This window comes from Megalobrama amblycephala, linkage group LG3, assembly GCF_018812025.1.
Source record: "Megalobrama amblycephala isolate DHTTF-2021 linkage group LG3, ASM1881202v1, whole genome shotgun sequence".
Taxonomy (NCBI): Eukaryota; Metazoa; Chordata; class Actinopteri; order Cypriniformes; family Xenocyprididae; genus Megalobrama; species Megalobrama amblycephala.
In genome coordinates this window covers 29946646-29956661 of record NC_063046.1, presented here as the reverse complement: position 1 = coordinate 29956661, position 10016 = coordinate 29946646, and positions in this window count along the sequence as shown.

The window sequence follows — 10016 nt, the reverse complement described above, 5'->3', positions numbered from 1 at the left end:
TAAATGACAGCTTAATGATTTTTTATTTTTTTTGTACATTTATTTAAAGACTGCATGTCCCCTCTTTTTGTCACTGGTGTTACCTTACTTCTCTGGCATTTTTAAACATTTTTATGAAATATTATTTCTCATTTTTTTCAGCACATGCAGTCAGAGTTACAGAATAATAATGATAATGCAAGAAATAAGGAGATTATGTGTTATATATTTTAATCAGGTTAGTTAAAAGTGTGATTGAATGATGTTAATTCAATTGCGCAACCATGTATTTGCTATAACAATAAAAATATTTGAAAAACCTATATAAACAAGTAATGATACAATCCTTTACATCTTAATTCTTGAGTGTAGCAGAATTCAATGAATGTAAAATTATTATCATGTCACATATGACATTTTATTTAATGTGACAGACAAAAAACAGTAACACCAGTGACACAATGAATCACCAGTGACGTATACATAGGACCAAAGATCCTTAATTTTTCAACTATAATTAAGTAGTTTGGACTAAATTTTACATTTGGTGTACAATAAAAGACTATCATTGACACTTAGTGAAAGCAGTCAGAAAAAGATTATAAACAACATTTTAAAACTGTCTGTAAAGTCGCTGCACTGAATTTAGCCAAATCCCCTTAATTTAGCCATATCTGACCAAAGGAGGATTAACAATGAGAAAGAAAAGTTAGAATCATGTAATCTTAGTGCTTTTTTATGCAAAATAACTAAATGAATAGCTTTAAATAAAGTTTATCTATAAACGGTAACACCAGTGACGGTACCACCAGTGATATTTTCATAAAAAGGTAACACCAGTGACAGTAACACCAGTGACATTTTTCATGAAAAATGCATTTTACAAAATGGCTGCTGCAAGGAATCAATCCACATGTTGTAAATTATGATATATTCACTAAATCAAGTAATTTAATCCATTTGTATTCTAGTTTTTTAAAATTCCCTAGCGATAAAGTAGGTCACACCAGTGACTTCAACTAAAAGCTTCATATGAAAATATGATTTTATAATTAAAATTTCTGATAACTGAAAAGAGACAGTGGACTTTTCATTAGCCTTTCTTCATTGATCTTCAGGAAATAGGAAGAAGGAAGTCAAGTGATGCCATCAGTGTGATTTTTTCTTTCAAAATAAGAGATTTTTGTTAAAGGTAACACCAGTGACACAACACCAGGGGACAACTACATTCATTAAAAATTTTATAATATTTATTTAGCATTTGTTTTTTTTATGTCATTTACATTATACATTTGATAGTTATGCATACATTATTGTATTTGAAATGGTAGAAAAACCTGTTTGTGAGCTCAAAATAAAGCACGTTCCCTCTGTACATGACTGTGGGGACGAGCACTTCTGTGGCGCTTGGAATTTTTATAATTAATTAAAAAACAAATATTGCCACATTGATGGCTCAACAAGGTTTCATTGTTCAAATAACATATTGTTTCATATTAAAATATAAAAAAAATTGTAATCCTAAAGTGTTTTTTAAGTGTAATATTTCTGTAAAGTCTAGGGACAGAAAAGTGGACGTTTCTGTAGAATGACCCAGCACTTTATTCAATAGATTGCTTAAAATCAAGCAGCTTTACAGTATCAAACATGAAAAACAGTGTCAGTGCCTCATTTCATCAGAAGCACAACTTCATGTTGTCCTATAAAGCGGCTATCCGATGTGTTCATGTTTTCACCCGCGGAGATCTTACCTCAATGAACTTCAACACGCGAAATGAGTCAGAGAAGTTCCACGTGAGTGAAGGCGAAGCCTCAGTATGGAACGCGAACACCTCCTATTACGCTATCGTCACCAATGGTATTACGAAGGTGTTTTGCAGCTGGAGCGAACTTTCCTGAAAGTTCGCTTTGGCAAGCCAATTCGAACTTCCAAAAAAGAACATAAAACAAACTTCGTTTTTGCCTGATTTTTTCCGAAATGATGTCACATCAGTTCGTTCTTCGATTTCGATTGAAGGATATCGGGGCCTTAAAGCTTTGCTGAACTTCTTGTAGCCTTAACCTTTCTGGTGTAAAGGAATTATTTTCTTTCTCAGGTATTGTGACATTTCTCTTCCATGTGGTGCCAATGCTGACAGCATGAAATCGGAAGGGGTTTTAACACCCTTTTATAGTTAACTGTCTGCTAGACACCTGTGTAATGAATAATTAGACTCACATGTGGTTGAATTCTTGTTAAATTAGACATTTGTAGTCTAAAATTTAGATTTGCTCCAGAGACTTTCAGTGGGGTGTACTCATTTTTGCATCACTAATTTGAGTAAAACTGAAAATGTTGTTCTCTTAAGTTATATTATTAACCTTATGTTATAAGTTAAACAGATGTTATATAAAACTTAGTCTTGTCAACATTTTGGAAATTGTTTTTGTGTTCATTGAGATATTGTTTAAAATGTTATACTTTTCAAAGGGGGCGTACTCATTTACGCTGAGCACTGTACATTTGTGGGTAATGCATGTATGAGTGGATGTATTCAAGTGTAGAAGCACACATCAGTGTTTCATACAGAATATACATAGCTACTAGGGATTTTCCTTCATTTGGGATTCAGAATACAATGGTCAAGCTCAGTGTTTTTTATTCACTAAAAAGTATCAATTCATAAGGAGTCATTCATTCAGGAATCAGAGTACACTGGTCGTGCTCCATGTTTTTGATTCATTAAAAGAACCAGATCATAAACTGGACTACATTGCCACATTGTATGTTTGTTTATGCATGCACCCTGCAAGGATAATTCAATAATAAGATGTTGCCATTATTTCACGGTACACAATATTTTTATTGCATCATATTCTATACAGACAGTGAATTCACGTGGGGAGCACCACTGAAAAATAGTACAGCCAGGACACACTGACACAAGTAATGTCTCTGACAGGTTTGGTAATCCAAGTACGAAGGATTTAATTGCCAGCATCTCGAAGGTTCTGTATTCTAGTTTGAATTTCATTAAGAATCTTTGACCACAGGCAGGCATGTGCACTTGTCACAGAGTGGTGTGGCAGCACACCAGGGAATTTTGGGTAAAATTCCAGAGAATGAGAGGCTGCTCACTACGTGAAATTTATAAACGTAATTTAGAGAGGAGCGAGCCCATCTAATCTTCCAATCAACAGCCAGAGTATAAGGAGCTGTTTACCTCTCTTCAGTCTCAGCTGTTCCAGCATCTCTCCACCTTCGTCTCAGATACCTTTCCCTGTGTAATCATATCCTATATTTATTCACTGTGGGGGTATATCAGAGTTTGAGTTGAAGCTGCTTCATCAAGCCCTTCATCAGTGGACAGTAAGCCAAATAAGCTAACCTGATACCTTAAAGATTATATGGGCAAACAAACTCGTTAAAGAGCCAATGGGTGGAGCTTGACATCCAGCTCCCCCCTGCTGGATGTAATGGGTGTAAACCCTAACCCTACCCATAACCCTATTGCTAAACATAACTCCACCCATTAGGTCCACAGAGGTGGTGCTGGACTAGGTCAAGCTCCACCGATTGCCTCCAGAGAGGGGGATCTGGACCTCAATTGGCTCTGCAGTGAACACCACTTGCATAGAATATGAAATCAATATCCACATTTCACAACTCTGAAAGGGCCCACATACTTTCTCTATGAACACTATATCTTTAAAGCTGGATCCTCGTTTGCACTCAAAATATTGGACCATGTTTTTTTGCTTGAAATATTTAGGCTACATTATTAAAGAAGTGGTCTGCTTCACATCTCTTTCATCACATGAAAATTACAACAACAGCCATAAATTCATATTTCTGTCTGGCACACCATCAGCAACACAATTTAGCCTATATAATGTCTGGTTTTATAAAAAATAATCAATTAAAATACATTGTCTCACTCTAACAAGTTTGTTCTTCCGTTTGATCAGCCTTCAGTTGCATTCAGCCTAACAACACTTCATCACACATGCATTGCAGGACATTGTCATTTCGCACTCTTTTTTGAAATAGCACATCAAAGAAACAGGTGAGTTGACACCGTTTGAAAGTCTGATGTAAAACTCTGTCAGCACAATGGTGGACAATGACTTCAAAAAGACCGGGGAGGCAAGCTGGTAAGCGATGTCCTAATTGAGTCGAGTCTTGGTGAAATTGGAAGCCAATTAGTGCTGAGCTTAGAGAGACATGCTCTGTCAAAAAGAAAGAGATCAAATGTCTTTCAAAGAGAGAGAGAGCGAGAATGGAAGTGCCAGCGCGTGTTCCTGAGCATCTGCGACCGCAGTCGCAGGCACGCGCCTTTATCTGTGTTTGTGCGGTTGCTTTTGTATTGAGTTTTAATTGACAAGAAGATTAAAGCTCACTTCTCTGGAGTTTTCAGCGGACAGCTAAAAAGAGAGCGAGGGAGTGAGCGATAGTAGTTAGAGGAGGAGTGTGGGGCGTTGTGTGCGTCGTTGAAGGTTAGCTCTGGCTCCCGCTGCGTGAGCACTGCCTGAGATGGGCTACTTGTTGGACATTCATTATCAAACCCTGTTTGGTCCTTTCATCTGCTGCTCTGCAGAGCCCTCCTCGCAAACTACAGAGGCACCTTGCAGCTTGACATCTTTCCATTCACTCTGTACCTTAAACAGCATGCTGCCACATCAAAGCAGACACAAGCCCTTTGATGTTGCAAAAATAAAGAGCCCCAATGATCTACTCAAAACCAATGGAACTTTTGGTGCCTCTCTCTCCCATACACACTAACTATCCCTCTCTTTTTCTCATTTTGTTGGCCTCTGATAGACTTCATCTGAGTTTAAGGAAGATAACCAGGGCTAACTCTGATAACAACGGCCCGTTTGCACCTTTGAAAAAATGTGATCAGCATGTATGCATGGAATTAACATATCAAGAGCTATATGTAACGTCAGATGCAGATAACGAGAGTAATTGGAATGTAATTCAATTAGACTCACACTGTGTAAATGCCATGCACACATCCTGACTGTTCTTGTGCCAGTAAAAAGAAAAAAGTGGGAATTTCGCTATTTTCATGACAGAAATCAACGCCTTGTGTATCATATCTACCTTAATTATTTAATTACAACACCTTAAATTAAAATAATATAAAAAACACAGTTTGCAACATCATAACAGACTGTTTTTGTACAGCTAAAATAATTAGACGTAGGCTAGTTGACAACGGAAGCCTTGCACATTCAAGTTAAAAATGGCCTCGTCTGCTCTAAAATGATAAACAAGGTGGATAAATTAGTCATGTGTGGTTTCTGAAAAGCTTTTGACCCCCAAATAAGAACATACATTTTTTGAAAGATGTTAAATAAAAGTCTCTTCTACCCAGTGCTGCATGAGCATGTCATTAGCATGTTAATACCCCCAAAGAGGAAATCTACTGCATCAGATTTAATTAAAATAATCAAGGTTATTTATGGTAAGTATTCAAAATGCCCAGCCTTATTTTATTTCTTTTATCTTTCTTTTTAGATTTTTTCATTTTCATCTTCTCTATTTTATTATTTTTACATTTTTCTATATTTAAAACAACCTGTGCACTCTTAGCACGGATTTTATATTTACTTAAAAATATAATTACAATATACTTAAAATATTTAAGTTTGGTTGCATTACTTATAAAATATAAGTATATTCTACAAATTTGGGGGTGTATTTGAATGTGTTAATAAATGTAAGTTAAATGCACTTAAATTATGACATTTTTCTCCTGACCACACCTCCTACACACTGGCTTGCGGCAGGTAATGACGCCATTTTGTCGTGGTGTGTGTGAATTCAAGGAGCTGTTGATGAGCAATTGGAACATTTGTTTTGGCTGTTCTACAGACATTTTTTTCAAACATTTACCTTTTTATAGTTTTTCACCAAAGGAGAAAAATCAAAATTTTTAAGTTACCATCATCGAGGTCAGGGTTTGTTTTAGATGAACTCTTGACCCTTGACTTTTTAATATTAGATTTTGTTTGGGCAGTTTTAACTGCATTAAAACCAACCAGACAAGCAAAGTTAAAATATGATCAGGTGGTGTTGACCCTTGACTTTTTTGATCTGAATCACTGAACTTATTTAAAGCCCAATCTCTGAGTTAGATTTACATTATTGATTACAGCAGCACTGTGATTCTTCAGCGGAAGATCAACTTTTACAATACAATTAAAAATATATATATATTTTAGGCACACACAGACATCAAGAATTAGTGTATGAATCTCAACAACGGTGACAAGCAACATATTCTGATAAACAGATCAACTCTGAACATTAGAAAACAAGCTACTAAAAAGTCACAGAAAAACAGCAAAATTTAAATAGTGAGAATAAAGGAAATTACTAAGACAATTCAGCTCATAATTTATTCATGCAGCAATGCATGATGGGAGGCATGGATGAATTTTGATTGGTGGCAAGTTAACTTGCTTAGTACATTGAACTTAAATATACTAGGTGTAATAACTACAAAGTAATTAATAAGCATTTTAAGTTAAATGAACTCGAATTATTAAGGTAACATTACTTAATTTTTTTCGGGCAACCAGTTTCCTCAAATTTTTTAAGTAAATTCAACTTATCCGGGCTAACAGTGTGAGACAAAAATATGTTTATTGTACTGAAACACTTTTGGAAGTAAAAATGTTGATTTCTGTTCATTTTTTAGGGTAAAACAAATTGTATTGGGTAACACTTTATTTTGATGGCCCCCTTTAGACATTCTACTAAGTAACTTTGCAACTACATGTCAGCTAACTTTCATTAGAATATTAGTAGACTGTCTGCTTAATGATGCTCCCCCAGCAGACATTCTACTGACTATAAGTAACTTTGCAACTACATGTCAACTTATTCTACTTACACTGAACCCTAAACAGTCAACTATAGTCTACTAATAGTCTAATGAGAGTTCATTGACATGTATTTGCAAAGTTACATATAGTTAGTAGAATGTCTAAAATGGACCATCAAAATAAAGTGTAACCTTTTATTGAATTGTACAGTTGTCTGGGATGACAAACAGTTTACAAAACATTCACATAACATCATGTAAGAATACGCATCTGGGACTACCAGTTGAGGTGCAGTTGATGGATCAGTCATAAAACTGAAGAGGTGTAAGTCAATGCTTTCTTGCTGAGACCTCAAGGAGTTCAGCATAATCTTAACATATCTCACACTGATTCACCATGAAGAGACTCCAGAAGAGCAGGTGACTCAAGAGGGAACACTGAAGTCACAAGTGAAGCATGTGGCTCTAGAGGGATCACAGGAGGAAACACTCAAGAGGATATGCAGGTGACATATAAAAGGTCCCCGCAGACTTTGAGAAAGTGAGTAGCTTGAGATGAGCAGGAGAAACAAGAGAGCAGGTGAAACATCATAAACAGGGGGTTAAATTGAATCCAATTAACTGAGCTGAGGGTTGAGATTTGTACATTAGTCCAGATTTATTGGAGCACTCATGTCTACTATCAGTGACAGTGGGATTTACTGCTAATTGGGAGACGTGAGCCGTGGTCTCAGCAAAGAAACTAATCACTTCATGATGATGCAATTTCAAACACGTCACATTTTGTTTATCAGTGTTAATTTACAATCTAAAATGCTAAAATTACAGGGGTCTTGGTTAAAAAACAATAGCCATCAGGCATTTTCTCTTTCTTTTCTCTCTCTCCTTCTGAATAATTCACTACAGTTCATTAACACTTGGGTTCTTGACTATAAAATGTCTCATCACTCTTAAAAATAAAGGTTCTAAAAGATTTTTTTGTTGTTTTAAAATCCAAAGAACCTTTTTCCACTGTAAAGAACCTTTTGCGCAATGGAAAGGTTCCATGGATGTTAAAGGCTCTTCATGGAACCATCAATGCAAATAAAGAACCTTCATTTTTAAGAGTAATGTTTCCACATCCTCACATTCCAATCACACAACACCCTGGGCTGATGTGGAGATAGTTATGATGGAGCAATCATTTCAAAAACATTAGTGGAGGTTATTATGAACGCATTTCTCTGGAGAATTAGCAATCAGCATAAAACATGTATAATTTTTTTAAATGAACTTATGCTTTATCTAAAGTGCAAACAGCAAATGACCTTCTTCAGGTGTTTCCACAGCACCACAACAGATAGATGAGCCAACACAGTGTTATTTTACTAATATTTATATACTATTATATTAGTATTACATTTTTAATTACCTTTTATTTTTACATTTTACTTTTAGTTTAAGTTTTAGTAATTTATGTGCTTTTGTCATGTTTTTTATTTACTTCTTTTTAGCTTTATTTATTTATTTATTTTTCAGTTTTAGTTTTAGCCTAGTCATCTGCCAAGGCATAATTTTTTTTTTTTTTTTTTTTTTTTTTTTTTTGCTCAAGTATGGTTTTCATCTACTATTTACATTTTTTATTTGAGCTCTGATTTCATTTTTTATTTCAGCAGCAATTTTTAAGTTTTAGTTTCAGTTAAAAATTATCACTGCAAGGCACGAAGAAAAGTCATTATTTAAAAGGGATCCCACAGTTATAACAGTAACATCATAAAATCAGTAACACTGATCCTCAGCTATTTCATTTTCAGAATTTATTTATATTCATATTTAATTAATATTTAATATTTTGTAAACCAGACATAGCTATATTTACATTGCATGCACTCATGTAGCCTGTGACATTCACACATCCATTTACCATCTCCTTCTCAGCCGTCACACTCACGCCCTTGATTACAACAGGACGCTCTTAATCTCAATTACCGTTATCTCATCATACCCTTAACAGAAGTCGATATGAAGCAAATGTCAACAGGGCACCAAGACCTTGAGTGCTACAAACAAACCTCAATGACAGATAGAGGGAAATTGAACTTTAGCACTCTGTCAGCTTCTCGCCTAATTCAATGAACTTGATAGTTAATAAAGTGCTTTATATTCGCCCTTCTTCTAATACATAAAAGCCTACCATACCAATTAGCTTTAATTCACTTTTTTTTTCTCTTCTCTCTTTTCTTTTCATGCTCTCAAGCCTGCAGAAAGCGCTATATTCCAATCATTTGCATTATCCACTGAATCTGCTTTGAAGTTGTGAGATACTGTAAGAAAAAAGGCTCCACTTATCCTGCAGAAAAAAACGTTCAAAGCCTCTAAATACTCTGGAACAGATGTACATTATCATTGGATTTGCGTTTTCGCCTCTTTGCTCCTGTATGGGTAATAGTGTAGCGCGTAGTCGCGTGTCCCTCACATCCTCTGTGTTTAGCATCTCCTCTCAACAGAAGCTAGCACCCCACTGGGCCAATCCACACTTCAAAGCACTGTGTCTATCTACAGGAGACAAAGCACACTCCACACATATGGAAGCAGCCTCCTCACTCACTTAATAGCATCATTCGCTTGCTTTCTCGCTCGCTGTCTGTTTGTTTTTGTGACACAGAGATATGGCTCTTTCACACCATCCTCACCACACAAATCCAGCACCCAATATGAACCTGGTGTCACTTTCATGTACTTGTGAAAATATTTGGTGAGTTAAGGGGGGAAAAGTTCTTGGAGAAAGGAAACTTGTAGTTATTTATCACAAATTAAATTACATAATCTACCTCTGCAAAGTTTGAGGTCAGTAAGATTTTATATTTGAAAGAAATTAATACTTTTATGTAACAAGGATGAGACATCTTTAATGTTACAAAAAATGCAGTTCTTTTGAATTTTATATTCAATAAATAATTCTCAAAAAAAGTATCATGATTCTACAAAAATATTTGTTTTAATATTGATAATGAGAAATGTTTCTTGAGCACCAAATCATCATATTAGAATGATTTCTGAAGGATCATGTGAATCACACGAATAAATTAGCCAACATTTTTTAAAAATATATATATATTAAAGGGTTAGTTCACCCAAAAATGAAAATTCTGTCATTTATTACTCACCCTCATGCCGTTCCACACCCGTAAGACCTTCGTTAATCCTCGGAACGCAAATTAAGATATTTTTGTTGAAATCCGA